This window comes from Pogoniulus pusillus, chromosome 20, assembly GCF_015220805.1.
Source record: "Pogoniulus pusillus isolate bPogPus1 chromosome 20, bPogPus1.pri, whole genome shotgun sequence".
NCBI lineage: Eukaryota > Metazoa > Chordata > Aves > Piciformes > Lybiidae > Pogoniulus > Pogoniulus pusillus.
This window is the reverse complement of record NC_087283.1, coordinates 12,331,669-12,356,474: the sequence shown is the minus strand read 5'-3', so window position 1 is coordinate 12,356,474 and position 24,806 is coordinate 12,331,669. Positions and strand designations below refer to the sequence as shown.

Here is a 24,806-nt window from a genome sequence, read left to right as displayed (position 1 = left end):
AGTTACAATGACATTAGCACAAAGAGAGAGACACAAATCCATTATAAAGATACAATCAAATATTCAAAAAAGCCTGGCATACTCATTACTTATTCATGCTAATACAAGTATATTAAGAAATCTAAACAGTGTTAGCGTTCAATCACTCACAAACCAAATGAGGTTTTGCATTTATCAGCCACCAGTCATCAAGAGCGTAGCATTAGCTGCACAAAGGTGGTAATATGACATAACTGGAGATATTTATATCAGCCTACACTGACTTAGAGATACAGTAGGATTTATTAAATGAGTAATGCCTCCACATTGAGCACAGCAATAAAAGAAATAGCTGCACAGAAGACAGTTCCCCAGACAATAAGATTTACCTTCATAATCACTTAAAGAAGTTGTCTACGCTTTCAAGGTTCTGAAGCTATCTTCTCACCCTTGATAAAGAATTTGTGGTTTAAGTTTGCAAACACAGAATTGAGTGCCGGAATTTTTAAACATGCTCCAAAACCCAAGAAGTTGCCAAGGTGTCTGCCAAACCAGGGCTTTAGCACTTTTTCCTGTTAGGCTGGTTAAAGAAGCCCCAAGGTTGAGACTCAAAGGGAATTTTATATGTTTAATAAAATTCCTTCTATCTTGTACTTGAATCTCAAATGGTTTCATCACCCAAATGGTCAAACTCAAGACTCTCAGGCTAGGATATATAGCCAGTTTACTTCTCAGATCAGTCAGGCTTTCTTTAAATTCTTTTTTGTTTGTTGTTTGTTTGAGGTTTGTGGTTGTGTTTTTTTTTTTTTGTTTCATTTTCTTTTCTTTTTGGGTGTGCATTGGTTATTTTTCTGTAAAATTATATAGTGTTATTTGGTACACCTTTAAACTTCATTGCTCTTCAAATAAACAGGTACAGTCTGGAAACAATCTGGATAAACTATTCATTTCAGTGGGATCAAGATCTACCATCAGGACACTGAGGCTCCCAGGTCCTATCTGGCCATCCCAGAGCTGTTTCTGACACCACCACTTCTCACTAGGTCTGATCATGACCCCCACCCCAGCAGGCTGACATCTAGCCTGACACTCAGCTTATTCCATCCCATGGAGGTGACTCCATGCCCCAGGCTGGGACTACCCCATGCTGTTCTACCCCTTTGTGGTTAGATAAGCCCTGCCCATGGGACCCTGCTCTGCCACCCTCTGGGACCCTTGCCACCTCCTGCCACCTGCTGGCCCTGACACCTTCAATTTTTCCACTTCTACACTGTACACAAGGGCTTTGTGCCTCTCACCAACCCAGAAATTGTGAACAATTTTGTGTTGGTGGAGGAGCAGAAATCAAACGTTGACCATCAAAACAACAACAACATATTTCAATAACTACACAAAATACAGAAGTTTGCTCTAATTATATCTTGCCTGACATACCTCCTAGTGCAAGGACGCAGTACACCTGCAGAAGATGTTTACACTTGCTTTACGGCAGCGCTTGAGTAAGGTATTGCTTTGGTTTGATCCTGAGGACATGCCATTTATAAAGTGTGACTGATAAATCCAATGCCTCTGAAATCAGATAAAACTTTGATAAATGACTTCTTAGTGAGCAGGCTGCAACAGCTACTTCTGTCCACATTTAGCCACCCTGCTGCAATCAGCACCACTTTGTTTAATCAAGGGTTCAGACAGCAATACATTTGAAAGCTATCACACCGTTAAGAGATGTGAAGATACTCTTTTCCTGAATGATACGTTAAGACAGAAAACTACAAAAACTAAACTCCTTCTGTAACAGTTTTTATAGCATGACTATTTGCTAGAAAAGTCATAGAGTTTTAAAGACTTCTATTCCAAGGGTTTTTTTTCCCACATTTTGCAGTGATAAGACTTGAGAAAGACACTGTATCAGAATCAGACACACTTGGTAACACAATCATTTTCTCCTTCACAGATAAGTTAAGAGTTACTGATGCTTTAGCAAAAAGAAAACATTATGCAAGGATGACTTAAATACCAAAATGATAAAAGGAGTTTAGAAGTACAGCACTGCGAGAAAAACAGAATTTTACAGTCAACACAATACAATCCTGACAAGGCTGCTAATGCCATGCCATATTTTTGCCACAGTCAGGGGAATTCTCCTTAAAAAATCCAAATTAATTTATGGTGACATGAAAAATCATGAGGTGCAGAAGATCAAGTAGAGACTGATTTGTTTAGATTCAGAGCACGTCAGCCTGCTGGGCAGAATAAGCTAACAGTTCCTAGATACTAAATACTTCTTATTTACACCTTCCTTCTGGATTGTGTGATCATAGAATCAACCAGGTTGGAAGAGACCTCCAAGATCATCCAGTCCAACCTAGCACCCAGCCCTATCTAGTCAACTAGATCATGGCACCAAGTGCCTCATCCAGTCTTTTCTTGACTGATGTGCACTCACTGCACGTCAGTACAGAAATATAACATTGTCCATTTGATCTTCAACCATCGGGGCCAAGTTTCCAGATTAGTAAACTATTTTTGAAACAAAATGGTAGTGTTGCATTCATTACCTTCTTTAAATGGCTACCAGCCACTTAGTTAGTTTCACTCTAAGTGGAAGTATTATTCACAATTTAGGTCTTTAAATTTAAAGTCTGACACTGAACAGAGGTGCAGAACCTAGTTACGAGGCTTGCAGAGGTGACAAAGCCAAAAGACAAATCAGCAATTTGGGATGTAGTGGATCAGCAATTACCTATCAAAAAAATCTTTCTCAACTATTCCAGGAGAACAATCTATATCCTATCAACGAGGAAGCAGATGTGTGTTAAAGCAATTTTTGGAAGGGTATAGTTTATCCACACCCCACTGGAAGAGAACACTGCTAAGCTAAGTGATAGCAGTATCTAATAACAAGTGATGAAATACCTAGTGCAAGTACTGCTTTAGTAGTGGGGTTTTTTTTACATCCAGAAGATGGAAATTGAAACTATTCCTTAAAGAAGCTGAAGGGCAGGAACAAGGATTTTAATGAACAGTGACAAAATCCCATTTCTCAGCCTTTGATGTCTTCTGTGAGAAAAGGGCAGAAGGGCCAAACAGTAGACTGACAGTGAACCATGAAGCAACTGGATCATGCCTCAAATAGTCACAATCAAAATCAAAATCATCATAATATTCTGAGTTCTCAAGTCAGTAAATAAATCTAGGTTCTACAACTCCCTGTCTTGCCTTGCTTTTTCACCTATGGTAAATGGCCAAGTATAGAATAATGCAAAAACCACTGTCTACAACTAATTTCATTCTCAAACACAATCTCTCTCTTGTCTTCAGAAAGTAAATAGGAAGCAGAATTATCCAGATAAAGAAGATTTGGGTTGATCTAAATGAGCAACTATCACCTAGTCACAAGAAATGACAAATTGAAAACTTCTCCAAAATGCAGACATACAATTAAATTCTGCTGTCGAACAGAATAATTGGAACCAACATAACATATGCAACATATCTAACCACTGTGTCCCTGCTTGGTGACTATTTATCTTTCTCTGCCCAGTTTCCACTTCATCTTGGAACGAGAGCAAAATGATAACGAGATAAACCTAGCTAGAACATCACACAATATAATACAGTGTTTCCTAGTTTAACCCACTACTGATTGCTCTACATTTTTCAGTATTTCTAGAATACATCAAATACTGTGTCTAAACAGTTAAGATACCATGTCTAAGCAGCTGGTTCAGAGTGCTAACTTTAAACAGACATTTCACCTTATTGTTGATATTTATACTCAGACACACACCCCCAGCACTGATCTCCACAGATCCAGTAGGTAATTGTTTGACATTGGAGTACAACTAGTTTTTGAGGGAAGAACTCAGAATGCTGCCTATAAACAAGACCAACCTTTGGCTAATCTTCAGCTGTGTAAGTCAAAATTTGAAGAGTGAGCCAGTCATGCTTGAGTTTCTCCTAAAACCTAGTCCACTTTTACTTTACACTTGTTAAAGAAGGAAAGATTAGAGGGGAAAGGAAGAAATAGAACCAACCAGTGAGAAACATTTGATGGCAACATTTTTTATTCCCAAGAGACTAGATAGTGAAATAGATTATTTCATCTCCTCTCTTACAGACTTCTTGATCTAAGCTATCATCCTCAGCTACACAGACAATACACATTGTCCCAGATGTGCATGCAACAGAAGGATCTTGTATAGGAAAAGAACAAGCCAACAATGCTGGGAGCATAAAGAGAGGAGGCATGAGCTACTGTTTCTGCTTGTTCAAGCAATACAGAAGACTTGAGTCGTACTGATAAAGGAAAAGAAATCACGAAGAGGATAAACTCTCCTTCAGCTTTGACTTTATTATGTAATATCCTGTAACACAATTATTTCACCTGAAATTTAATTCTCCAGACATATTCAGAATGGAGATAGAGGGAGGGACAGTGGATGGGGATAATGTATTCTGAAGTTCCATACATCCACAGGCTTCATAGCAGAGCTTCACAAACCTCTTTGGTTTGGATTCATAGGAGACATTGCTAGCCATGACTTAGCACAGCTTTGCTTTGAAATTTGAAAACTACGATGTCCAACCAAACAATCTCATCTTTCTTATCAGTCCTAACCACTTTCTTCTATAATCTGCAAGCTTCCCTTTTAAATTTCCCTTTCTCTTATTAATCTCTTCATGATTATTCTGAACTGACATCTTTCCTTCTCAAATCTGCTTATAAAAGGACACTTCTCTTTCAAAAACAGTTGTTATGATGACCTCCTTAGTAGGTCCTGTTTCATCATAAACTAAACTTCTGTTTTGATCTGCAATCCAAATTCAACAGACTGTGTAGGCTGAATGCAAGAAGGATTACAAGAACAAATACAGCAAAATTCATGTACTGAGAACAAGGTAAAGAAAATATTGTAAAAAAAACCCAAGGATTTAAAGGCAATTAGATAATTCTGAGATTTTTGTTAGCCTTTTTCAGGGGATTGTGTTGTGTTTGGGGTTTTTGGAGGAGGATTGCAGGTGTTGGGGAATCATAATGTCTATACCTAACAAAACAGAAACTTTGAGCAAACAACCCAGATTTAACATAAATCAGCTGAACATGAAATCACAGTGTATGATTGCAAACAATCTGTTCTGTACAAAACTGGCTTTTCCTGGAAAGGAAAGCCAAGAGAAAACTGGCATGAATTTAACGTGATGCATTCTGTCAACTGTTTATTTGATTTCGTAATACAAATGGATAGTTAATCTCTAGTTAAAAGACACAGGACACCACCTTAGGCAAATGCCAGATATGGCCCATCTAGAGATACTAAAATGATGTCCAACATGGTGCTAATGATACATGAGGTACTTTGAAGAAAATTCAAAACCCAGGAAGATTTTAGTGTTCTCACAGAATAGGTATTTATTTCCATGTGTGCACTGAAACACAGTATCAAAATAATCCATTAATGTAGCACCAACAAGTGCTAACTTCAGGAGGATTAAAAGATCTAATCAAAGAAAGCTGTCATTCAGCTCTCCAAGATGCATTTTGGCTATTCATTGCAGCTGAAAAAACTGAGAGCAGCATAATATCACCATGTGCTCTCCTATGCCACCTGAGAAGTGGCATAGGAGAGCACAAGTCCAGAAACAAGTTAATATTTCTAATATCATTAATTAAATCCTGAGAGAGACTGATGAAGTTTAAGATGCAGAATATAAGTTATCCAACTTCAAAAGGATAAACTTAAGGAAAGAAAAAGGCTGGAATTTGAGGAAACATTTTCTGCCTAAGGAATCCGCTTCTGATTAAGCAACTGGCTTTTGTAGTAAATAACATTAAAATAAAGAACTTTAATTTCATCAATATTGTAACATTAAAATAGAAAACCCACTAACTGCCATGGACAAATGTTTTCCATTATATTTAAGGAGACTAAGGGATGGGTTCTGTGGGAACTTGACATTTATCATTCAAGTGAGAAGAGATCTCGTGAATCTCAAATAACAAAGCAAGTTAAGTGATTTTTTTTTCTCTCACAGATGGAATAATGCTGCATCTTCCTACAGCCCATGGTAAATTCTATTTCAGTTGTGTAATGACATGTAGTGGATTCAGGACAAATGTGGAAAGCAGAAAACCTGCTGTCCTCAAAAAAATCTTCGTAGCAGAGGCACAGCAAACCTGCATAGTGCAGTGTCACTTACTCCCAGCTGATTCGCATCTTATGGAAAAAAATAAAGGAAGTGTTTCCATCATCTGCACACCCACAAATGCTGCCTGTCTCAAGTTTGTATTTTTGTAAACTCTAATGCTCCAAGTGCACTCATACTTCACGAATGCTTTCTGACTGAAGCTACAGCTTTCAAAGTAAGTGAATGAAGTATCTCTGTTTATTAACACAAGGTAAAAAGTGATACTAGAGTTCTGCAAAATTCTTCAGCCTCTAGATAATCTGCCTGACTCTACGTACCTTGTACTCTTCAAAATCATTACCTTGTACTCTTCAAAATCATTACAGTTAGAACTTAACTAAAAAACTATGGAACGCTGATGACTTCAGCTTCTAAGTATGCTAATACTTTTACTCACCAGAGGGAACACTTCTGTAAAACAAGATTGCAAACAAAATATATGTCTCTCTACTGCAAGCAAGGAGTTGAGACAGGTAGCATTTACATTTTCCTCCACAATACTTTTCTGTAAAGGCATAGAATTAATCCAAATAGGTTTGGAAGTTTTTTAGCTCAATGGTCTTTTCTTCCCTGACATTTTTCACTCATGCTACTACTACTAAATCACTAAATCATACCACATTTATCACACCACCTTGTATCAAAATTCATACACAGAGATTCTTCAATTAAAAAGATGCACTCCTGTAACAGAGTATTTTTCCCCCTCAATTTCTGAAAGTACATAAACATTTCAGCATATTAAATATATACACAAATTATTAATGGAAAGCTAGTGATCAGAAAATAAGACTACAGCTCAAAAATGTCTAGTGTTTGGTCCTTGGGCTAATTTACTTCTCAGGTCTGAACATACTCAGGAGGATCACTGTGAAGAAGCAGCCTTTTGAAAATTGAAAAGCAAGCCACAGGACTGGCAGAAAATTCAAGTGCTGGAGTCAACAGAATATTTAAACAAAGGTCACTTTAAGAAGATTCCTGTATTGAGACAGGTCAGAAGAAAGTGTTTTAATGTAGTTCTGTATGTGTGCTAGAGCTGTCCTTAAAAACGAGTTGAATATAAAGGCAAAGGTAACCAAAAAACATAAGGAAGGTTTATTAGCTTAAGGAAAATAATAACCTCTTCCACTTCACTTTGAACTACTGCCTTATGTAAAAGTTAATTTTTATACATTTATGAGGAAACAACTTTGTCATAATGGAAAAGCACATCCACTGCAACTACCAGGCCTTTTTTTTACTGTATAGAACATTTTTGAGAGAACCACTCTTAACTAGAGGCAACCTCTTGAAGAAACATAAGGTTATCAGGCAATTTAAAGATTTTTAAAGGAGAGCATGAAATTACTATAAGGAAGAAACTGAGAGACGGAGCTATACCAAGACCTCAGAACAGTTCTACTCCCTTCTAATGGAAGTACAAAAAGCACTCAAAAGTCATTGTGGCACCTTTGTTGGTCAGCTGAATATACCCATAATACTTATGTTTAGTAAAATACAGGCTTACATTCAAATGTTTTCATTTTTATTTTTTTAAATTCAAACAATAATGAAGGATTTCCAATAAAATATAAGTTAGTTGCCAAAAAAAAATAAAGTAGCATCCAGGACAGTGGCTGCCTCAATAACATACCAGCTATCATAGCTTTCTGCAACTCACTAATCAGCTAAGTTAGCACAATTAGCTAGTACGCTAAAGTAACCTGTAAAAAGTGACTTACTTAACTGTAAAAACCAGATTAGAATCAAACCCAAGCCATTTAAATTATTGAAAATACAGGTATAAACTTTTAATCATTTTGCTAAAAAAAAAACCACATAATAGCCAAGTGATGTATGCTTTACCTGAACATGCATTCTCATTAAAAGCAAAGTAAATATCTCTGAATACAGAAATACTCCATGCCATTCCCTTCATTACTTAATTTCCCAAGTATCTCAGCATGATCTGAATAAATTATGCTGACAATACAACAATATAAATGATAAATCAAGAACACAATTTTAGTGATATATAGCATGAAATGTAAATAATAACCAGCACTGCTAATTGGCTCACTACTTGGCTACAAATCAGTAAGTAAGCTATTTCACTGGTAATGCTTCAGCTGTGTACCACCCTAATCATTAAGCACTTCCAGCTATTCTAAGCTGTTTTTACTGTTTTGTATGAGAAACTACTGTATCATAAAAAATAATGCTTGAAAGAAATTCTTGTTTAAAAGAAAAAACCCACACCAACAAACTGGTCATTGACAGCATCTGGATATTATGAACCCAGTTCTGCTACATTCTGTGACAGAAGCATTAGTCAGCCAGTAGCTTGAAATACCGAATCAAAATGTTTTACTTGCAGAGCTAAACTAGAACATTGAGAGACTGAAGTTTGTTACCAGCCCAGGGAATTATCAATGTCTAGAAAAATCCACAGTCTTCTCTTCAGACTTTATTGTCTAAACATGAAAGATAAGCATAAAAGCGTAAATTTTGCTTTCTGCTATGGGTTGAAGCTTCCCTCATCTCTGATGGGAGAATAAGAACTCTCCTTCATTCCAGAGACTTCCACAGAGCTCTGTATCTCAGGAGGGCATCCTCCTTACAGAGCAGAGGCTTTTTCCTACTAAGCAATCACAAGACCCAGGCACCCGACCACTACTCTGTGAGGGAACCTCACTCTTTCCTAACGTGCAGCAAATTGCAGTCCCATGCTGTTGAAAGTAGACAGAGAAAGCAAGAAGGATGTCACGCAAAGGATAGCAGTATGCGATCTCGTTCAGCAGCCTTCCACCCATAACAGACAGGTGTCCAGCTCTTTTTGAAAAGAAAACCAAAAATCAATCCCCAATCCCAAAGGGAGACTCATTGAAAATTGTCACAGAATAAATGTTAGCTTATCTTTTACTACTTCATTGCACTGTGTCTGTGAGAAGTGCCTTACAAACATGGACGTCTGGTTTTGGAGATTTCTTTTCTAAGCCTGCCACACTTTTCACTTTCTTCATCTCTAAGCCCCAGTCTGTAAAACATCAAATACTTCTCCACATCAATTTTCAGTTTGTTGGCACATCCCTTTATTTGTACCACAGGCCAATGCCAAGGAAAAAAGAAATAAATCAGACTTACAGTGTGTAAATCATTGCTTTTCCATGAAGTCTTATTCATTTTTCATTCACTTAAACTAAGCCCCCCTCTTTCATACTTTCTTTGCATGCAAGTATTTCTGTACTTCTGGATACTTTATATAACTGTCCCTACACCCTTTCTGTTTATGGTGTATACGTTTGCTAACAGAAATGCATGAATTCAACAGTGTGTTTAAGGCAAGAGGATATCACTGATAGACATTACATCATTTGCAATATTATTTTCCAACCCCATTTTTTATGCATCCAACCATTTTTTCGCCGCTAAGCTCACTGGTGTGAACTGAGCAGCCTTTTCTATTGAGATGTCTACAGTAATAATGATCATGGGGAAACCCTGTCCCCAATGAAAGAAAGGCAAAAACTCCCAGAGACTTCACTAGCATCTGAATTCCTCTGGAGTTCTTTCTATCAAGTAGTTACAGCTAATTTGCAATTCAATCAATGGTTATGAATACTGTAAATAATTCTATACCATTTACATTGCAGGAAATTTATCAAAACTGAGCATATTTGAATTTCTGCTCTGTAATTGCCTATATCAGATCTCCAGAACTTCTCAGAGGCATTTATGGACTTGAGTAAGGAAAACTTGCTAGCTGTATTTTTCTTCCTTTTACTTTGTCTTCCTTACACACCTTTGCTTTACTCTTTACACTGCAAATAAAGCCAATAAATATACTCAACAGATCATTGCTAAACCTGAGTCTCTGGTAGTCACCTGTTAACTTTTACCTGTGTTCAAGTTATCCATTCTCTGTTGGTTTTCCACATGTCCGAGTGCATTTAATCAAGCTGATTTTTATGCAGCTGCTCATGGCTAAGTAGATGTAAATATTTCTAGTATTGTTTATCATTATTTCCCTGTTCCTAGTATATGTGTCCTCTATTATCAGTATTTTTAAATTATTATCACTACTACCATTTTAAATCCAGATAACCTTCTGCTGAAACAATATGCACACACTGATGAAGAGTTCCTGTTCCAGTAAGGGAACAGAGAACAAAAGCTAAATTGACATCCAGAAAAGCAAAGGTTACAGTCCTCATTGCACATCTACAAGTGCATTTACACAATTACAATTCTGTTTCATGGCACAGTCACAGAGAGCATATTTAAGTTCATTTGAAAATACTAAGCATTTGCAAAAGTCTCTACCATCTGCTGCTTAACTAACCATCAGTTTCAGAATTAAGCAACGTAGGCAAAAGAGCTAAATGTAATTTTGGTTCTAAACCCTTAGTAACACTACAAAGGTTGGTAATATTATCCATGGCATTTGTTGACAGAGCACAGTGAAGGACTACCCTGTCACAGACCCACTGCCTTATGCAGGGCACAGAGTTTTCAGGACATAAGAGGGTTTTGCATGGACCTGTGCTGTATTGCATCAAAGGTACCAGCTTGCTTGCAAGCAACCTGAGATTTTTAACATATGCTGCAGTACACTGCAGCAGAAATATGCATGTTAGTGTGTGCCTATGTAAACAGGGAGCTGTGAGCCCTTAGGTGAACTACATGAGTTATTCAGTACGAATCTTACTTAGTCCTGTCATCCTATGGGGGCTCTCCATTTCTTAAGTCTTCAATTTAATAAATCCACTAAAATTAACAAATCAGCAATTAATAAGGAATTAATATGGTTAAGGCATGTTTAAAGTTAAATAAGCACTTAAGTGTTTTACTAAATAGGAGCTTAAGACAACACATACTACTTTTTTGCTTTAGGTTACAGCTTTTAGTTTCAAATGGTTTAAGTGACACTGGTAGCCAAACTGAAACTCTGTCCAGCCACAAATTCGGGATGAAACATGTCTCTGTTATTTAATGTATCCTTTGCCGTGACAGTAAGACAGCACAATGCCTGCCAGTGATAAGGTCCTGTCCAGTGACAGAAGAATAATGGATACTGTGAGACATGATGGATTTTCTAAAAAATAAAAACAAATGTAAAAAGTAACCCCCACAAAGCTAAGCATTAAAAAATACAAAGAGTAATAGGATTTTTGGAATTATTATCCATAAGATTAATATATTGTGTTATCCACGGCTGTGGTAGCATAACTTCTCTATAAAATGCAGAATAGATGTGGTACTACAACTCTCAATCCCTCTTCCAGAGAAGGATGAAATCTAGAGACAGAGGGATACTGCCTCACTATCAATTGGTGGATGCAGAAACAACCTTTGCTAACGAAGTGGCAAAGTTCTCATACAACCCTACCCTCCCACTGGCACATGCATGCCTGTAGACATGCAGATGTTCAGGAACGCAGACTACACCTAGCAGTATATATGTTCTGTGCTTTCAGTGACAACAGGGTTTTTTTTTATTGTTTTAATTGAAGTCAAAATATTTTGCCTTTGGCATATGCTGGCAGCAAATAAAATGATCCTGATGAATGGCATAAAACTATTAATTATGTTTTGTTCGCTCTATTGTTAGTGTATTGCTTGTGTAGTTAAAAATTAACTCTATGATCTTATTTAAAACAATACACATGTCATTTCAGACATTCCTAAAAAGGATGCTTAGTAATAATAAATAGGTGCACTTGTCAAGTGATATTTGCTAACAAAGTGAATTCGAGCATCTTAAATAGATAAAAGAAAACAACTATAAAATTACTGCAGGATCATATTTTGGCTCATATTTCTTTAAAGATTCCCCATCCTGGTTTTATTCATTGTTTAATTTTAGATATGCAGATAAAGACAATAAATGTTTCATAATTATAGGTGCATTCCAGAGTCTCCAGACAACTTTAAATATTTAAATGCCTGGGAAAAGTGTCAGATTACATCATAGTGTCTGTATTATACGCACTAATAATATTGATAAAGATAACTTCAACAATTTGAAAGTAAAATTGTTGAAGCTATTGTGAACCAAGGCACACAGTAGGGAACATATCAGCATTCTCACCTCCGCATACAGTGATGAAATAGAAACAAACAGGACTTTGGAAGTCAAATTCCTAGCACATGTGCATTTCTCATTCCATCTGTACCCAAATATGTGTGCAAATAACTTAGGTAAGTGTACAGTCATCCACAATATATCATGCAAATGCCAACTTACATAGCTTCAAATATAGGAAATTTGCTTACACAACCTCAGAAAACAGTTCTGCAAACCTGGCCTTCTGAATTTACCTCTCCATAATCTGTGAAGTTCTCCTTGTGTGCAGACATCTTCCTGGGGACAATGCATCTTACTAATTTCTTACTAGGAATCTTACTTACTATACTTACTTACTACTTCATCTTACTAATGACCTAAACAATTCCATGGTAATAGACTTATCAAAAAATGCCTGTGCTTTATCAGGATGAATTGGTCCAAGATATACATTCTTTTCCAGAGATGGATTAAATAGCCTGCACAACACCACAAAAGAAGCATTTGCCCATTTTATGGGTTTTTTTGTGCGTGAGTTTTCCCATCGGCTTAAGAATGTTATGTAGGTTTCTTTTCATAAATTATTTCTTTTCTTAGGTAGAAACAAATTTACATTCAAAAATTCACAACCATTTTATATTCCCAAACTCAACTGAGAGAAACCAGAGAGATTCAAGCTGAGTCCTGCAAAAAGCAAACTCTTAGCTACAGCATAAAAGCCTAAGACTGGAAAATGGCTATGACGTGGTCACTGGTTCAGAGATTGCCAACGTGTTCCAAATCAGTTTTCCAGGTAGTAGGGACTGAATAACACATATACACTGGAGTCACCTGATGGCCATAACAAAGCTCATCTAGCAATTCTATCCAAAAAGAAGAGGTGTGTTTATACACCTGTATCTAACACAAAGATTTGCCAGCGCCACCACCGCAGCAAGGATAAGCAATGCTTACAGAGGCAGTATCTTGGGTTGACAGTGTATCTATATGAATACATAAAATCTGCTAAGCTACTGTCAGAAAAGCTACCACACAGCTAGGCAGTGAGGGTGCTTTGGAGAAGGAAGACGACTGATGCTTTTGTGAGGGGAGATGCCATATGCAAATATTTGGCTAGAACTGAATTTCCCTTAGGTAATTACAACCATTTACACATAGCATTTAATCCCAAAATTCTTCACAACATACCCTTCCACTAGTTCTAATTTTAGCCTAAATTTACCTGTTGATAAGTCACTACATTCTTTCTTTATGCACAAATAGCTGCGGACCAAGAACACGCCACCAGGATATTTCATGGACAGCAAGCAGGAAATGTGCCTTTGTGCCAGGAAGCCAATCAATTCCCTTCTCTAAGATTTTGCACTGGCATCAGAATCATTGTCTGACTTTCATATGTAATGTGGCAAGTGGGCAAAACTCTCAGCAAAAGAGAGCAGATATTCACAGTGAGAAACAGCATAGCAATACTAGGAAGATCTTCTCAGGGTCTCAGTGTACACAGAAGTCTTTACAGGACAGTGTCCTTTATGTGAATAATACATGAATGCCTTGGAAAAAAGAAAAGCTTTCCCACCTCTACCCCACCCTTTAAAAAAAGCAAAGGGCAGCACAACTTCTTTCATCACCTTTTTGCAAGTGCTTCATAATGTGCTATCATAGTGCTTGCGTATGAAGCCAGTGCTGTGGCAAAATGTGTTCCTGATTAGGGTTTAAATTCTCCAAGGAATTCTCTCCAAGACTTATTGAAGAAGTGTATTTTGTGCATAATATCCTTTTATTTTCCCACTTCGTTTATTTTGCTAATGAAATGGGTGTATACTTCTAACCACATAATGGTTTAGCACCTTTGAACTGCACATAGGAATGTTGAGAATGTAAAATACATATTATTTCAGACAACCATCTTACATCAGCTAATAAGTTAAATACTTTGTACGCTACAGAATCTCATATTTTGAAAGAGAAACTGTGTTTAAGAACTGATTTGCTGAATGATTCCTTGAAGTAGAAACATGTCATTTTACGTGCTCAGACTGGCAAAGCACACATGAGGAAATATGAATTGAAAGCTTGAGGGGAAAGTAATGGCTTACCTCAGAATCTCTTCATTTGAAAAAACAAACAAACACACCACAAAGAAAGAATAAACTGCTTAAATTTAATAAGGTGGCTTTCCTCCCCCCTGTGTCTTTTCCTTAGTATTCTTGATCTTAAAGAAGTTATTTCACTCAAGAGATACAAAGGCAGTTTGCTTTGGATCTGAAGTCACACAGCTATGTTCTTATTCAGGCATATGCCTGAATAACCGGGTTTAAAATCACCTGCCTGCTTCATTCTGGTTTGAAAACATAACTGCATCATCACTTCTGGATATCATGAGGAGATTGATCTAGACAAACTCCTACAAGGGCATTGTGCAGATCACTGAACAAATGTGAAAATCCTCTAGCAAAAATTAATTTATTAATTTAATGAATAATTAAATCTGCCAAAAAACATGTTTGCAGGAAGTGAAGCAAAGGTGTTTTGAATAAGAACAGGCCTTTTTCTTGTAAGTACAATGAACTTGCTAAAGTAAATAACCCTATGAGTTACCTCATAATGTATTTAGTTATAATATTAAATTGATAAAGTACTTGATCATCTCTCAGGATAATAAGGCTGGTGGTATGGAGAAAAGCCTCCATGGGATTAAGAGAGAGTTAAAACATTTCAGATATGCAATTAAAGTCATTCTAGCATGCCTGTGATCTCTGGTCTGGTTTCCTATTTACAGAGAAGGAAAGCTGGCTCAGACCTCCTAGACTAAGACAAGGAAGTATGCAAAATCGAGCAGTCTCTGTGCCAGCTCTTGCTAATCCTTTTCAGTATGGTTTGCTGCTAATTTGTCATGGCACATATTTGCCTTATGTCTAATTAGCATCAAATTGCAAACTGCTATTTGCTAACAATTTGTTGCATCAATCTGCTTGAAAATCTATAGTTTAGGACTGGATTGCAGCTTATTCTGTCTATCAAATTTCCATTTCATACATACCAGAGTAAATTATTTCCTTCTAAAAAGCATTGCAGTGCTCTATTCTAAAAAGCAGACTACATTTAAAAGGAAAGCCTACAAAAAGTTTTACTTTTTGTTTCAACCTCCATTCCTATTTTGCTATAACTTGTTTGCAACTGGAATTAAATAAAAATAGGTTATTCCCTATTTAGAGCTATATCTAGCTAAAATTGAGTAGCTTCCTTAACAGAGTAGGTACATGCAAAATTAATTTCTATACTATAGACAACACAAGCAAAAAGTTCACAAGGATTTATGGTCCAGAACTGCTAAGTAGAGGAAAATTTCATCTGAGGAGCTTGCCAGGTTTAGGAACTGGGTAATCTGATAACATCCACAGATATTATATAAAGCAAATGGCTAAAAGCTTTTGTCACAAATGAATACAGTTGCAGAGATTTCTTCAATAAAACTGTAAGTGATGTGGGAGCTGTTCATATGTAAGATTTCCTACCCCTCTATGCCTCATTAGAAGCAGATGGAATACACCTGCTGTATGAATTGCAGGAGATGGATGGAAATGTGTCAGTGCAGGACCTGGACACATGATGTTCTAAGCAGTCTGCTGTGTTCCAGGGATGACATGGGGTCATCAAATAAGCGTGGTCACATGCTGCTTCTCCACAAGCAGTATTTTCAGCATGGTTTCGTGATGTTTCATGCCTAGATGTAGTAGAGATTGATATGAAATTGCTTTTCCAGGCCATGAAACATTTGAAATTCCAAAAATATTTTAGCTGCAGAAAGTTGAGTTTGTGGGGCTGAGGAGAACACCATCAGAGTGAACAAGAAAAACAAGGTGTATGTTGCAATTTCATACACCTTCAGTGAGAATTTTGGGAACAGTTTTTCATCCTCATAGCCTCCTAAGCAGAATGCTTTTTGAGGTCAGCAAAACTCACATATTCTACAAGCAGACAGAAAGCAAAATTCATTAGTTTTCTTCTGTATGATAAGGTTGCTTTGCTTGAGCAACTGAAGTGCTTTTCTTTCATTTATACCTAAATTGTTCAGGGTTTCTGTAAAATAAAACCCAGAATTTCCAGGTGTGTAGATTTTTTTCCCCTTATGTTAGAAGGGCAAGAAAGCCAGACATCTTACATCTCTATAAAACATAAAGAAGAAAAAGATAGGGAAATCACTTCTGGGTTGTTGGGGTTTTTTTAGTCAATTAAAAGGAAATAGAATAAATGTATTGGCAACAAAGGCAAAAGATGCATTCAAAAGTATGTAGCATTGACATAATTAGATCTTCCACATCTAGGTCAGCTGGATTCACACACTGATTATTTATTCAAAACTTTTGAACAATGCTGTTTCGATTGACAGCTCCCTAACTGTGACTCTTCCCAACCCCAGCAGAACTACTATGTTACACACACATTTTACATAGCTCTGAAAAACAGATCTCCTGCTCATTTGAAAAACTCCAAAGGTATCGGATGTAAGGTAGGGAATGCCATATTCACCACTTAATGGAGCCTCTGCTGGGTCTGCGGCTGGGATCAGTCTAGGGACTACTTCTACTTATTGACAGTTACAGAACCAGAAAAAGGGACTATCCATGAAGAGACCAAAAAAGTCAGGTATAAACTCACTAGCTGAGAAAGCAGTGGCATTACATGCATAAAACTGAAGCCATCTTTCTTTCTGCCAGCAGGAACTTGAATTACAACCTCTAATGAGTGACCTAGCAGGTAACACACAAATCAAGGCAGCTTTTGTCTTTTGTCCTTTCATCAGCCTCCCAAAATGCCATCAGTACCATAAACTGTTTTCAGTTTAAATAACCTAGGCTTTGGAATGACATTTAAAATGTAGCCCCAAGGTGAGTGACTGACATATTGTTAAATGTATTCTTATCAATATCCTTGGAAATGTCTGGCACATACCATATGCATATTTCATCATATGCTTTTGCACAATGCTTGCAAAATAATGTTTTGCAGCACACAAAATGGCTCATCCAAGTGAAAGATAAAAGTCACTGCTGCTAGACAGCAGACTTCCTCCTTTATGTCAAAAAACAAGTGCTAAAGATCCGTGCTTAGGTTCAAACCATACTGATGACTCATGATGGAGATTTTTTTAGTATGTCCTATTATCTTCTTGAAGAAGAAGGTGATTACAGACCCAGCTGAGTAGCCAGAAAAGACTATCAGAAATGCTGTGAACATGTTTTAAGCTAAGAGTGGGATTGGGTAGTTGTTAAAAACAAAACAAAAAAACTCCAAACAAAAACCTACAGTTCTTCACAGTGAGCATATAGGCTCAAATTGTCACTGTAAATATGTTTAAATTCCTGACCTTACAACATCCCATATTCAGCATACAAGAGAACCTATGTGATTCCTCCCTAGTCCTCTAGGATGTTAATATACTTAAACACAAAACATTGTTCTTAGTTATCTAGAATAAATTGCCATATATCCCTTCCCTCTTCTCATTCAGATTCTAGTGAATGCTCCTCCACCAGTCAAGTATAACAAGACTGCAAGTATTTTTCTCCTTGTCAAACAACACTCTATAAAAACTACTGTTGTCCTCCTGATTTAGCATACATACACATGGCTAGTAAGAAGAAATCCCAGCAGAGTCTAGCAAGTAATGTCTTCTGTGAGAGTTTTCTCCCACAATTATCAAAGATAAATGAAAATTTCAAACACAGCCCTATCAAACTCCACAACACGTCAGCATGTGTGGGATCCTCATACAATAAAAGGGGAAACTTGAAAGTTATTTTTTCAATCTAAATAATGAGAGCCTTGAAGTGCTGATAGTGGAGGAAACATTTTTATTAGGTATGTTTTGCTTTCCTCCTCAGAGCAGCAATCCTCTTGCAGAAGCTGTGTGTTGTTACATGACACATTTCCACTTTCCTACAGAAGTGCCTGTGATTTTTTGAATGCTGTTTGTTGTTACTGCCTTTCTTCTCCGACAATGCACCAATTTTTAACCTTTTCAGTAACCCAGTGACACCTCTGGGATATTACAGTATTCCTGTCAAAACGTCTGGTCTACAACAATAAACTTTACATTGATGTCTTGCTTTTCGGGAATAATTACACTGTTCCTTAAATGTTAGCCTATTTACTATTTGTGCAAAAAGATGACAATAAAATCAATGGAGCACAATTCCCAAACGTGCATCAAAGTCTTTTGCAATGTTAATGGATTAGTGTGTCTACAGAGGTGCAAGATCATTTTGTCTTGACGATTGGACTTGCACATGATGTGCACTTCCTCAAAGCCAAACTTATTAACGCACATCTGCTGAGACCATCCACTCAAAAAGTTACTTTAATCTCCCTGCGTTTGCCAGGATTCCTTTTTCTCTTTAAGTCTTGTTTTTGGTTTTAGTTCTGTTTTTGAAGCCAAGCCCAGGAATACTGCCCATCGATCAATAGGTGCATGATGAAGGAACTTCGTCCTGCTACCTATGACCGGCGGCGATGTTTTTTCAGTGATTCCGCAGGAGTCAAAAACTCAACAAAGCGAATCGCGGATGCTGTAAGGGGAGCATGCTGCTCATGTCTGTGACCACTGTATGCAAAGCTTGGCATTAGTCACCGCCAGGCCGCCTCTGACAGCCCTGAAGTGAGGGAGATTAATGTGAGGCAGGGGCACTTTATTATTGTCATTCTGTTCTTTCACACTCTGCCTCTGACTTTCAATTTTGCTCCAGAATTAATTGTCTGCTCCCTACAGTATGACTGATGTAGAAGGATACAAGTAACATAGGCACCTGGTTCTGGCCTTGACAATCTGACTCATTGTTGCAGGATGTATTGTGTACAGTCAAATTCAGGGACAGACGGGCATCTTTCAAAGAAATCAGCCAATGTTTCTTTTGACTTCAATCAGATTTGACTGTAGATTATCTTTCTCTAAGAACAATTTTTTGCTTGTAGAGATGCTAATAAAATGCCAGTGTCATTATTAAGTACCACTACATGATACTATTGCTCTGTTTTATGCAGCTTCATATGAGGCCTTTCTCTCCAGGCTTTCCTTTTTACATCTGAAGGTAGTAAATTAGTCATGTAGCAGTGTTAAATCCCTGCTCTCTCAGAGTTAAGTATTGTTGTGAGAACGTTATATATGGTATCTTTGACAATAAAAATACATGGCTAGTTAAGTTACTACCATTTACTATTTATTGGACTAACAGTTCCAAAGCAAACTACTCACAAAGTGAGACAAATATTTAAAGATCTTGTATCTAATAGAATATCTGAGTGTATATCCAACTTGAACTACTGTACAGAAAGATCAAAGAATATCTTTACTAGAGCATAGAGGATGAAAAAAAAAATCACTTCTATGATGGGAAAAAAAATCATGCAGAATTAGTCTTTGCATGTGAGCCACTATCTGTCAGTCTGCTTTTTCTCAGTTTAACGTCTGATGGTGACAAATGCAAAGCCAGTTCTACACTGCAGCAAAACAAGGAGCTTCACCTTCGTCTTTAAACAATAAGCATTTGCAAGTAGTCACAAACATTGTTACCAGATGTGTGGGCAATAATATAAACATTTGCTGTTCTACAAATAAGGCTATCTGCATTATAGTTGGTAAAGGTTCAGGGGTTTGTGCCAGGTGCTCTAAGCACCCATTAATACTTTTAGTTGGATTTTATCATATTTGGTCAGACTGGTGATAAACTTTTCAGAGCTATGCAGCTGAGAAATTAATCATATATATATAAAACGTGTAGAGAGAAACAGCACTAAATATTCCATTGTTTAATGTTTCTCCCTTAGTACACAGGGATGGGTTTCTTGGACAGGATCTCAAAAACTTCTTCACAAATATTCTCTCTGAAGCAAAAACGTAATAAATTACTATGCTTCTAGCTCCTCATCTTCAATATGATCATGATATTGTGTCAAAGGGTAGAGAAATATAGAAAATGCTGAACTGTCTCTGTCCTGGATACCACAAAGAGAGAATTGCCACTATTCAGTGAGGATGATTCAGCCTTGTCACATTAATGATTTATCATGATGAGCAAAATGTGAAAAATAACTAGTTGTGTTTGTTAAAGGAAGCAGTTTTCCCCACTTGCTCCAGTTTTCCCAGATGTCTGAGCAAAGTAGATTTCTGGATGCATTTCAACTCTTTCAAAAGACACAAAAAAACACTGAGCAACTGCCTCTTTAAAAAGGTGCGCAAGTGTTGTAATATCCTTCAAACCTGACATTAAGTATTCAAATGTTACTTAAGCAAAGTGTGAGCAATTAAATTAATCAATCTTCCCAGCCATGTACTGAACAGATGTTCAATAAATCCTCTCTGCTTACAGTGTGAGAGAAAGAAAGTCCACTTTTAGCTGTCCTTCAGTGATGACATCCCTCAGCCCGTCCTTTCTCTAGGCCTCATGGGCCACTGCCAGGCAGTTCTGCTGTGTTGTTTCTTTATTATAAATAACAACAGACCACCTGGACTACCTGCGATACCTGGAAGCTGAGGTTTAATGATCCTTCAGGCTACATCCTCAGCTCTCTCCTGATCCCAGATAATGGGACTGATGGGAATGGCAGAGGAGTGACGGATGGCAGTGACGAATTACTCCAGACAAACATGTGCTGACAACTAGTGAATATGGGGCAGTGTTGCAGAAAGGTCAAGATAAAAGTATTTGCTTGACTTTCAAAGTTTCTCCACGGAAAAAAACACTTGGAATCCTTGTATTTGTTACTACCAGATAGCTTTGCTAAGCAGATTATACAACCGATATCAAGATTATCGCAAACCTGGCAAACAATAAAGCAAGGAGGCTCAAAGCCCTGCCTTTCAGGAAAAACAAACTACCTGCAAAGCTAGAACAGCTATGTTACATAAACATTCAAGAACTTGAATACTTGCAGTTTTCAGTGTTCAAGCTGCTAACAGCTATAGACACATCTTGTTTTCCAGAAGTGCCCATTCTGGTCTAACCAGGTTCTCATCTCGGCCCCAATCACACTCTCTCATTACCCTTTCAGGAGAGCCTTTGGGCAGAAAGCCTTTCCCTACCCTGACTAATTAAGCAGGGAGATTTTTTTTAGTAGAAGTTATAAAGTTGGTCTGGAAGTCCCATGGTGTAAAATTTGGCTGCTGTGGGATGCTCATACCATCATCCTCAGTTTAGAATCTCAGAGTTCACAAATTAAAAGCCAAGGGTTATCCATCACACTTGCTAAAGCTTACAACAAATCCTATTGGGTTACATGATATATAGGATGCATCTCATCATTTTAACTCTTTCCATGTTAATATCAGCTGTGATCAAATGAGTGGACTGACATTCAAATGTAATGTTTAAAATTTCTGTGCCACAGATATACAACTTCAACCTTTTGAATGCTGCCATTCCATATATGGACTTTATCCACATTTTAATGAGGCTTTAAAATCTGCAAGATTGAGCTAGTATTTCATTGAGAACTGCCTGCTTTTTATGATATCTTGACATGTTGTACAACATTTCTGACTATATTGATCCTTATAAATTCAGCATATATATATATATATATATATATATATATATATATATATATATTCATGAAAATATTCCCCTGCATGTTCAGTATGTAGTATAAAGGGCTGATCAGGTAGGGTGGGGGGACAACAATGGGAAACATGGATGAGTGCAGTTCTTAGGTGATTTGCTTAGCAGTAAATAGACAGCTAAGGAATATTTTAGTAGCATTGCTGTGTAAGGCAACAATGTTTAAAAAAAATAAAATAAAATGCCATGCTCAAAATGCACAATAAAGAAGTACAAAGGTTCTTACTCAAATCTTACCCTATTTCTTTCTCCTTCAGACAAACCTGTTACAAATCCTCAGGGAGTAAACTGTACTCTTCTCCCACCTGGGACACTTATACATCTTCATGCCCTCATCTTTACCTGACTGCAGAGACAAGCTTTCTTGTGTTTCTCCATGCAGTTTCATGCTTTTAATCTGAAACAAATGATTGCAGGAAGAAAAGCATTATCACCTTGGCAAGCCATCAGGAGTATAAAGAACAAAAAAAAAAAAAAAAAAAAAAAAAGAAAAGGAAGGGTCTATGGGCAAATTCATCTTCCATTGCTACAATCAATCTCTCACCTAAAGAAATACACAATAACTAGGCAGGAAAGGGCCAAGATTTATGGCCTAGAAACATCTACACTGACCAGCATACACCTAGCCTTCTTGGCTCCCTCCTTGCCAGAATGGCTCTTTCTAACAGTTACAATGATATACTGTCTCTCCCTACTGTTTTACAAGTACATTAGCTTTATTTAATGAGATCTCTGAGCAATTTAACAGATGTATATAGGACATAAGACTAGAAAAACTCTTGCTACTTGAACACTTTTGCCAAGGTATTCTAGGGCTAGCTAATCTCCTCTACCATGTTATATTCCTTCAAATATTGTTATCAGAATTTTGAGAGTGTCTTTAAAAATTATTTTAATAGAATTACAATAAAATAGAATTGTGCCATATTCAACACTTGCTTATATCAGGTCTATATAAAAAAAATCAGGATAAGTATACTTTCTTTAGCTCTTCAAAACTATTTATGCACAAAAAGGCCAGAGATGAACATATTTGTTAAACCTTGCACCCTGTTATTTCCCTTAGCTTCAACATCATATTCCAAGGGGAGAAAAAAATACTAATGAAACAAATTCTTTCCTTTTTAAAAGAAACCCTCAGCTTTGAAGTTCATGGCAATTGCATTACTCAATAAGAACCAATTTCTGATATTTTGTTTAATACATAAGCTATTCACGACTTCACTACAATAGCTGTGGCTTCCATTATTTTATTATTTCTGTTTCTGAGCCACAGATGGTGTTTTGGATAGCTGCTGTTATCCAGCAAACTGGTTTTAAATAGTAGCATTATATGGTAAAATATTTAGAAGACTGTGATAATAACTTTTAAAATAAGTCTAATAAACCATCAATTAATAATAGGAGCAGCAACAATTAATTACTTGTTTAAAAGAATATTCAAATACTCTTTCATAGTAAAAGAAAGAAGATGCTTAGAACCTTTATGCATTTGTCTCTACATTTTTTATGGCAGTGTATCTATGAAAAAATCTATAAAGTGTGCTGCTCTATTCTCATATATTATACTCTAAACTTGATTAAAAATATAATATTGCCCCAGATTCAGTAAATTACTTCAATGAACCACATTAAAAAACAAAATAAAACAAAAAAGTCAACACCTTCCACTTCTACCCAATGGTGAGCCCAGTACTAGTGAAGCTTAGTGGCATTTTTCAGCAAATAACATGTAGTTTCATGAAAAGTGGCTTGGTTTAGTTTGAAAATATACTTGGTTTTAAAATTCTTTCAAGCTGAAAGGAAAAAAAAATGAAACGAGAGCTGACAGTAATATTTACTATTCTGCCACAGTGTTCAACGTCCTTCTGGCTTACAGGATACTGTGCTAACCTTGAATTAGATCATAAAACACAGTTCCAGCACATTTATGTATAATTACTCACAGACCACTACAAATTTTACAAGCATGTTGCAACAGATATGTCTAATATTCAAAGAAAATGATCATATGTATCTGACTGAAATAAACACACTAAACCACACTGTGAATAGTATATCACATCTCATCCAGTGGTAAGGACTCCTTGTTTAGAAAGCAAGAAATAGCAAATTGTGAGCTTAATGCAGGGCTACTTCTTTAAATGCCAAAAATACACTGATAAATTTTGGGGTAGAAGATTCTGAATTGTCACCATGTAAAATTATTCTAGAAATCAGCAATGTACACAATTACTCCTGAAGTAGAATAGAAAGAGGGAGTAAAAAGGAAGAAGGCAAGCTGGAATAGAGCAAATTCATTGCATGAAATTTCATTTCTTGAGAGCTATACATCAAGCTGTATTTGTTTAATGAGGTTGACACTAGAAAGATGTATAGAACATGTCAGACACCCAGTACCAGTGCGTTCTGGGAAAAAGATAACATCTGAGAATCTGACCACTCACTTCGTCTTCTAGCCAGACCTCTCTATCTACTGGTTCTTCAGGGGATTATAAATGAGAGGGCAGGAGGAACAAGGAGCAAAATAATGAAAAACACACAAAAAGAGAAAAATTATAACATTGTAAAGCAAAGTAAAGCCAGATTTACTGACCCCACAACTACATAATCAAGAGAAAGTTATCACTGTAGAAACTTTTACTAAAGCGGAATGATCTTAAATAACAAGGGAGTGCTATGAAATTTACAGCACTTTTAAGATATGCAAATTGAATGCAAGGTATAGACATAAGGGTAATTAATTGTAAATCTAAGAATAATGTTTCTTTGTCAGGGCTGTCTCCATGTTGTGGAATACATTCTAATGTGCCTTAACTCTGAATATTTCTTAAAGGCTGGCCTAATTATAAGACGTTCGAATTTCAAAATAGCAGTTATTTTTATCGTTTAATATAGCTGTTGTAAAGTTTCATAACAAAATTTACTTATCACATGAAAATATTTTATTTTAATTTTCAAGGACAAAGCACTTGCTT

At 36.7% G+C, this 24,806-nt stretch overlaps 1 long non-coding RNA gene across 2 annotated transcripts in view; it reads right to left on the bottom strand.

Moving 5' to 3' along the window:
• Positions 1-1,433: 1,433 nt before the first annotated feature.
• The window catches only part of LOC135184216 (uncharacterized), a 57,702-nt gene continuing 34,329 nt past the window's right edge, over positions 1,434-24,806 (bottom strand). For both annotated transcript variants that reach the window (XR_010305912.1, XR_010305913.1), the window contains 2 exons: positions 22,066-22,225; positions 1,434-1,548 (listed from right to left, as the gene is read on the bottom strand). This is a non-coding gene — a long non-coding RNA (uncharacterized LOC135184216). The remainder of the gene's footprint in view (positions 1,549-22,065; positions 22,226-24,806) is intronic.